This window comes from Grus americana, chromosome 3 (assembly GCF_028858705.1).
Source record: "Grus americana isolate bGruAme1 chromosome 3, bGruAme1.mat, whole genome shotgun sequence".
NCBI classification, from domain to species: domain Eukaryota; kingdom Metazoa; phylum Chordata; class Aves; order Gruiformes; family Gruidae; genus Grus; species Grus americana.
The window spans coordinates 4,089,190-4,097,736 of NC_072854.1; the positions used below are offsets into that span (position 1 = coordinate 4,089,190).

Here is an 8,547-nt window from a genome sequence, read left to right on the forward strand (position 1 = left end):
CACGGCTCCCGCTCCCCAGGAGGGAGCATCCACGCAGCAGCTCCATCACACCCGCAGCAAACACCCTGCTCTGGCAGGGACTGCCCGGCTCGGTGTCCCCACGCGGCTGCCAGGCAAGAGCATCTGCAGGGACAGCCATGGTGGTGACCCCCAGCATCCCCAGGCGCTTCTCCTGCCACCAACCCACCGCCACCCCCATCCCGCGAGCAGGCGCCGCACACCCCCCATCCCAAGGAAACGGCCACACGTCCCACCCGCTGCAATGCCAAGCTGCTCGTCTTTATTCAAGCCGGCAAAAGCAGCCTCTGCCCAAACAGCACCGGCTCCCTGATGGGATGTCTCCGGCCCACGAGCGCCCGGGCACCCAGCAGGAGCAGCGCTTCCACTCCTGCTGTCACACCCCCTGGGGACGGCAGAGGCAGGGAGGGGAGAGGACATCAGGAGACGGGTCCAGGAGCCAGAAGCGAAGGGGACGTCCTGCTTGCAGAGTTCAGGGTCTCAGCCCCAAATACTGTATGAAGAAAGCAGACAAGCACGTCACCTGATGTACCTTACCTTTCCTCCCACTCTCTCCCACCTCCCCTGTGATCACAAGCAAGTCTGTGGTGCAAGAGAACCAGGCTCAAGAGAGCTGAGGTCCAGTCCTTACTGCAGACAGCTTGGACCCCTGTTATCTTGGTGTTGGCCACCCTGACTCCAAGCCTATGCAGATGCAGAAGGAACAGCATTGTGTCCTCGATGCTGCTGTCCAAGGACAGGGAATGCTGCACTCCTTGCGAGCTTGGGGAAGCCCTCTGCAAAGCCCAAATGAGCCTCGTGGGGCTGAAGGAGAGCGGGGAGGTGCTGGCTGACCTTGGGCTCCTTCAGCCCCACAGCAGGCAGGTCCCTCCCACAAGGGCTTTTCCCTTCCTTCTAGGTCTCTCCCACAAAGCATAAATGCAGGAGAGTATTTACCAGGCATTGGCTAACAAGAAATGTTTAACACACATTTCTGCGGACAAAGCAGGAACCTCTTTGCTCAGCCAGGAATCTGGACCTTACCCTCTGCAGCACGGCTGAAAATATGAACATCTTCCGATTACTTTTGAAGGGTAGCGGCAGCGCCCATAAGTACAGATTCCACCTCTTCGCCTGCATTCTATCAGGTTTCCTATTTCCATGGGGAATGAAACACACAGAAGAAGGAGAGTGATAATCCGGTGCAGCAGTGTGTGGTTGCAGCAAGGCTGACACTCCCCATGCATTTCAGGCCATCACATGGGCTCAGCTTCAACCTCACCATAGCCACGTCTTGAGTAGCAACGTGTCTCACCCAGAAGGACTCTTTCTTTCACTCCGAAGTGGGTGCACACAGGAACAGACAGTGGGAAGGACCAGCATGAGGCCACATACGAGCCGTGCTGGCTCCCCAGCTGCGTGTCCACCCCTGCCTGGACCAGCAGAGCTGGCAAGCGCATCCCACGTCCCTGACCTGGCTGCACCCTGCCTTGAGTCATCTCTGATGGAAAGTCCTTGCCCAGCCCTTGCAGGGATCATGCCCTGGGGTAAAGAGTTTTTGGGACACTCAGCTGAGACACCACATGATGGACATTCCAACTAAAATGGTCACTTTGTGGGACATGGAAATCCCTGCTGATGGGGGCTCACACCCAACACGTCTGCTCTCTTCTCCTCTCACCTGTAGCACCGTGGACCAACAGGAGGAAGAAGGGGAAGAGCAGGTAGAGGATCTTCATGGCTGACACCTGTCCTGGGTCTTCACGGGGCTGCAGAGGGGAGAGACCAAGGCAATAAGGACTTGGGGGATCCCAGGTGGTGCAGAAGCCTGGGCACTGTCGTTTATCAAACTGCAGATTGGCTACCTTCAACTAAAGCACATGATGTTTCCTCTACGTTTCTTTTAAGACTAGTTCTTAGGTCTGTACCACCCTGCATATCTTGGGAGCATTTCATGATTTCTCAATATCTTGGGAATTCATTACCTAAGCTGATGCTTTTCCATTATACTTTCTCAAAGGTCTTCCATAGACCAAAGCACAGACTACAGACCTCAGGGACAACTATTGCCAATTCAATCAAAACACTGTCCAGTGAAATTTGGAAAATGCAGACATAAAATTCCCATTGAAAGTTACAGAACTCACGAACTTTTACTTCCTCATGCTTCATGTATCAAACAATTTTCTCCTTAACAAAATAAATATATACTCCGCAATTGCTGGAAATACCTAAATCTCTAGGGTTCTCTGAAGGTGCTAAATTCCTATGGCCTGAAACATTCTGTCTCTGGGGCTGCCCCCAGTCAAGGAAGAAAACATGACATGATTTCAAGCAGATTGAAATAACTGCTTGTGACTTTCATCTCTCATTTCTGCCTCTCCTTAACCAAGGGCCAGAGCAGAGAAGGTTTGCACGTCAGGAGATGCTTGTGCCAACACTCAATGCTCAACACACAATCAGAATGATGGGACTTGAAGCTGACTGGGCAGTTTTCCAGAAAGAGACCCCGCAGTTACCTACCTGATGAAGGTCTTGGTGTTCAAGCACTAACAAACCCAAGAGGAATCACTTGTCTCCAGATGTCCTTGGGTCCAAGGAGTACTGTTTTGGCTAAAACACCCTGGTTTTATACCATTGCTGGTGGGTGGGACATGCACTTTTTTGTGCTGACACACCTCCCCTTGGCCAATCAGAAAAGGGATCCATCTGCATGGGGATGATGGGGTTGCACCTTATCCCTCTCTGATGCAATGGGAGAGGCTGAGGTGCCTCCTGGGGGCTGTTGCAATCTTCACCGTTATCCTCATGCAACACATCTTGTGACACCCCGTGCACAGTGGGCACGCGGGCTGCGATGGCTTGGCATGAATGGCCTGGGATGGACAAAGCAGACTGGTTGATGTAGACACCAGTAGCAACCAGTCCCATAAAAGGTTAAATATTTATATCTTCCTTTCCTCTCAGTTTACTTAGGAAGCAAGTGTTGTGTGACATGAAGGATCATGCAAAATATCTTAATTTTCTCCTATTTTATCATTAGAAGAACAGCTTCATCCTTGCCAAGGTGATTTGCATTTCATAGAATCATAGAACCTTAAGGTTGGAAAAGACCTCTAAGATCATCAAGTCCAACCATTGACCCAACACCACCATGTATACTAAACCATTTCCCAAAGTGTCACATCTACCCATTTTTTGAATGAACACATTTGACATGCCAGGAAGTGACAAGTGTATGGTTACCTTTCTGAGTGCTACTCAGATAAATAAACAGTGAATAGAGAAAAAGTGATCAAGTGAGACCATAGCTCACCTAATTCTGTTTAAACTCATTGCTCCTAAAACTGTCATTCCTGGTACAAAACCCACAAATGTGGTTCAATAGGAAACAGTCTCTGTGTAAAGGTATGCAAACTAAGGGAAACTATTGAATAAAGGTCAATAGCACTTATTAGGCCTTGGAGATGTGGACCTGATCAAGAGAGTTCATGGATTTATAGGAATTATGTGATGCTTCAGAAAGGTTAAAGATCAAGATGGGTCATGGAGGAGTGGGTCATGGAGGAACAGGTCATGAGAAACAGAGAGAAGCAAGGGATGAAAGGGGCCAAGCTTATGTAAGCAGGCTGCTGGTCAACATGCTTCTCTGGCCATGCCCTACATCTCATCACCATAATCTGCTCTATATTTCTAGTAAACTTTATTTCTAACTATTTTTGTACAAACAATCTGCCTATGATGTGTCTGCATGGTTGTGCAGTCCTCTAGCAAACTGCAAGCCAGAGTACTGGGTATGGGAGAGAGTACCAAGAGTGCTGGTCCATTGCCCTGAGAGTCCAAAGCTCTGGGAGTAGGATCCTGGAGAGAAAGCAGGGTCTTGAGGTTGGATACATCAGAGACAAAGACTCTGGTACCATCTATCAGAGAGACACATGATGGGGATTTTCCCTGAGCAGCAACCCATAGAAGTAGGATTGGGTGTCTGTGGTGGTGTCTTTGCAGGTCTAAGGGTCCCGAGAGCATCCTCAGTCATGGAGGTTTGGCCCCAGGGTCAGGACTAGTCCAGGGCCAGCACAGCCAAGGGCCACTGCTGATGGATCGGAGAAGCCTACACTGCAAGGAGGTCATGGCTGGTGCCAACCCCTGCCCAGGTGAGCTGCTTTGAGCTGGGGATGTTGTGCTGGACCCCACCAGAGCTGCAGCTTGGTCCTGCTGATCCAGACCTGGACTTTGACCCACAGTTGACATCCCAGTCTGGCCTTGTCCCATTCCCATGGAGGTGCCCAATGCCCTGAACTGAGGTTGGTCCTAGCTCCCCTGGCCTGCCCTGCTCCTTGGCTGGGGTAGTCATGACCCCTGCCCTGACAGTCCTCGTGGTGACTGCCCCATGGCAGTGCTGTGGCCACCCCCATGGTCCCCCTGAGCTGAGCATCATTGATCTGCCCCAAGGCTCACCCACAATGCTGACCCACAGCCTGGTCCTGGGCTCCTAATTGACCCCCCCGACCAGCCCCAGGTCTTGAACCACTCCCCCCAAGTACTGACCCCCAGCTTAGTCCCAAGATCCTGACTGGCTCCCTTGGCACAGCCATCAGTCCCTATCTCCTCAGGGGCAGGATGACTTCCCCCATCTCCCCAGCTACTCCTAGACCCCACAACACCGCCCTGGTGTCATGTACTCGGGCATTACAGATGGGGATGAACCCAAGGCCACCAGAGCAGCATGTCCTGTGAAACAGCCCCATGGGGACTCCTGTCCCAGCTTGGGACCCAGTGGACAACCAGCAGGCACCCACTGAAGTTAGGGGGTTCATAGCAACCCCCCATCCCTGACCCTGCATGGGAGGTGCAGGGATGCCCTTGCTGAGAGAGAAGTCTGGTGTTGGTGTCCCTGTGGGTACCCCACAGCTGCTGTGGCTTGGGGCAAACTTGGAGGGGTGGTGGAGGTATTTGTGGGCCCATGCCTATGGGCAATTCACCCCCTCTTCTCTGCCCCTCCCTGCATGGAGAGAAAAGAGGTGCACGCACGCCCGTCGCTCCCTGAGGACACACACACACACACCTCGGCAGTCGGAATGCAAACCACCACCTTGTATTGGGAACGTTGGGGTAAGGGATTCCCGCGGGACTGCGGTCCGGCTGTCCGGGGTTGTCGTCACTCCTGGTGGTGCTTGGTGCCTCCATGCAGCATCACCCCGACCACGCTGTGAGGACGTGGACTGGTCTCAGAGGGCTGCTCGGAGACTGGTGCTGGGGACCCAGGAGCCCGTCATGGATACCATCGTCTGCAGAAGGAAAGGTCTGGCAGTGCCTGTCCCAACCAGGGCAGCAGTGAGGGCTCAGGGATGTCCCCATGCCCTTAGGCTGCATAGTCTCCCCTCTTTTTCCCACAGCCCCACCTCCAACCCCAACAGGCAGCAACCTCAGCCGTTCGGGCAACCCTGAACCTACATCCGACAGCAGAAGTCTTGCTCAGAGCAAATGCCAATGCGACCAATCCCTGGAGGGCATGACCTGTGAGAGCAGAAACCCCCACGGCGCTCACAGTCCTGGGGCGATCCTCGAGCGAGGGACAGCCCTGCAGAGCACAGAAAGAGGAGACCTTCGTCGTGGCCCTGACAAGATGCTGAGTGCAGCCCCTGGTCCCTGTGTGACCAGTGTTAGCCCACCCCTGACTGTCCCCTGCCATGAATGCCCGGGTAGGTGTCTGCAGCAGAAATCAAGGTGATGTTTATGGCACTGGGATGGGAGACACTACCATCCCTCAGCAATCTCTGGCAAAGACTCTCCAACACGTCTGTTGACTCCCTCCTGGCACAAGGAAGGACTCTGAGGGTGGAAGAAGGATCTGCTCTCCTTCCTCCTTCTCCTCTCCAGCAAGGCTGCTTTGCCCACTGCTGCTGACTCAGAAAGGCAAGGGCCAGGAGGTACAGAGATGGTAGCAAATCCTCATCTGTGGAGTGCAAGAGCTTTATTACAATGTCCCAGCAATCTGCAACCAGAGCTTTTTCTTAAAAGTATGGACAGTGAGGGACCCCAGGGGAGATACCACAGCAAGCAGGAGAAGTCACACGTGACTCATAATCTGAGCTGGCAAATCCTCCCTGCAAAATATTGACAAAGGACAAATCCTCCACAATCCCCCCCCCCCACCACCATTTCTTACTTGCTGCTCCCTGGAGCATCAGGAGGAGGAGAGCACAGAGGAGAGGCAGGATCTGCATGACTGGGGGTTGCCGGCAGGATCACAGCTCTGGGGAGAAGAGAAAGGAGGCAGAGATGAACGGGAAAGTCCTTGCCTGTGTGTCATGCAGCACCTGCACAGGGATGGGACTGAGGAGAGGGGACAGCCCGTCCGAGAGGAGATGTGACCAGTCACCGGGGGTAGGAGCCTCCCGCAGCCTCTCGGATACTGGCAGCAGCAGCAGCAGCAGTTTGGTCCCAACCAGCCGGTCTCTCCACGTGGCAAGTGTCTCTTGGGATGGCTGGTACCTCAAAACATCTAGCCCAAAAGCTCCTTTTTCTGTTTCTCCCCCCGCCAGAGAAAAAGAAACAGTGCTTTCCTCTTCTGACACCTCTGCGAAGGATTCCCAGGCCTCCAGCCCAGGGTCTTGTGTCATCCCGCCTTGCGTAAGGGCCACTCGGTGCTGTGGTTTGCTGGACACGTCTTGGGACACACTGCATCCCTGTTCGTTAGACCTTGGCAAGCGATCTGCTTTTGCAACACAAAGGAGCTCTGTATTCCTCCCCCCAAGTGAAGCGTGCTCTCTATGCTTCACTTGAAAATAATTGGGAAGACGCCACATGGGATGACATCTCCGTCCAACTGGCAATCCCATGAATGACAAGCTTTAATTGTGACTTTGTTGTGTTAAGAGTTTGCTGTATGTAACCCTTTATTGGTTCTCAATGTATTGATGGTGCCATCTTTGTACATTTTTTCAGCCTTGTGGCAGATCCATCAAGCATATTATATATATATTAAAAATATACTCTTGCATAATGTATACTTGCTGAGTGGTTACATGAATATACCTTTTATCCCAACACCTCATCATATTTCTTTGCTCTTTCCTGACTCAATTTCTCTCCCCAGTGAGGGAAATTGTACAAAGCATTTGCAGGTCTGTCTCTGCGGGGATGGCAGCTAATGCTACTCTGCCATGGTGGTCAGAAGCAGGGCACTCAGGACAGCTTCTTACTTCCTCCACCACCCCAAAACTGAGCTAGTGCACGTGTTGAAGAGCAACAGCACAGAGATGTAGTTAATTGCCACCTTAACGAAGCTCTCTAAGGAGCTTGACCACCAGATGCAGCTGCTTTCAGCCCATCGCCTCCCACAGCTTTGGTGCCATGACAGCTCAGCAGACATTAAAAAAAAAAAATGGGAGAAGGCCTTTTCCCTTTTTATTTGTTGTAGCTGTAGATCCACGTGCCACCAGGACAAGTGACAGTCCTTGCCCGTCTGGAGGGGGCTGCGGTGCATGCCTGAGGTTTGGGTTGCCTCTTCTGACATTTGGAAGAGTACTCATGATCCTCCCAGCTACCAGGGGCTGGGGGTTTCAGCAGTGGAGGCTGGCAACTGAGCGTTTCCTTGTCCCACCTTATCAAGATGTCAAGTGCCTGTGTGATCCAACCACTGCAGAAATGGTGGAAGAGAGTCACTGCATGTTTGGAAGAAGCAGAGGAGCTTTGGACCCAGCAGGTCGGTCCAGGACTTTGCTGGGAGACAGATGTCCTCCTGCAGAGACTCACCTGGGACACCCGGTTTGGAGCTGTGGAGGGTCCAGGAGGAGGCCACCGGCCGTTGCTCTTCCAAGGTACCATCCTGCTTAGCAAAGCAGCTTGCCAGTGCCTGCTGCTGTGTGTAAGGGGACTGAGGTGACACAGCTGAAACAAGAATGCCTGTCAAGACATAGCAGGGGTAGGACTCAGCTGTCCACATGCAGATTTTTGCAGTGACGAAGCAGTTGGGCTGAGCTCTTCACCTCCTGCTCCTTCCACAGCAGAAGGAGCACGAGTCACATCATCCTCACGGTGATGTCCAAAACAGGCCTGGTGAATCCCACTTAAAAAACTCCCGTTTCTCTGCCATGATCTATGAAGGGAACATTGTCGTCTGATGTTAAGTGCAGATGAACCCAGTCCAGATGACAGTGGCTTCTCTGTATAGACTTGCCATCTATTCACCAGTCCCTCCTGAAACAAGAAAACTGCTAATTCCACAGCCCACTTCTAAGGAAGCGTTATTTCTGTGTACTCTGATTACAAGAAGGACACTGAAAATTGGCCACTTCCCATGAAATTTTGGACTCATGCAAACCAACACTAAACCAGCCTGTTTCTGAGACCAGCCAACTCAGTCTTAGCCCTGGGTAGTTGTATCCAAGTTGTTAATGGGCACTGGTCCTGCCCCGTGCACACCCAAGCCCTCCCTGAACACCTGTGCGTGCTCACCCTGAGGTCAGGTCGAGCTCAAAACTCCATGTCCTGCTCCATATTCATCACCTCTATATGATGCATGTCAGTCCAGACTGAGCAGTTGTG

General features: G+C 52.5%; 1 long non-coding RNA gene across 1 annotated transcript; it reads right to left on the bottom strand.

Moving 5' to 3' along the window:
- Nucleotides 1-258: 258 nt before the first annotated feature.
- On the bottom strand, nucleotides 259-2,615 carry LOC129204952 (uncharacterized). The gene is made up of 4 exons (XR_008576545.1): nucleotides 2,521-2,615; nucleotides 1,679-1,766; nucleotides 1,042-1,150; nucleotides 259-511 (listed from the first exon to the last, which is right to left on the bottom strand). It is a non-coding gene; the product is annotated as an uncharacterized LOC129204952 (long non-coding RNA).
- Nucleotides 2,616-8,547: the final 5,932 nt, after the last annotated feature.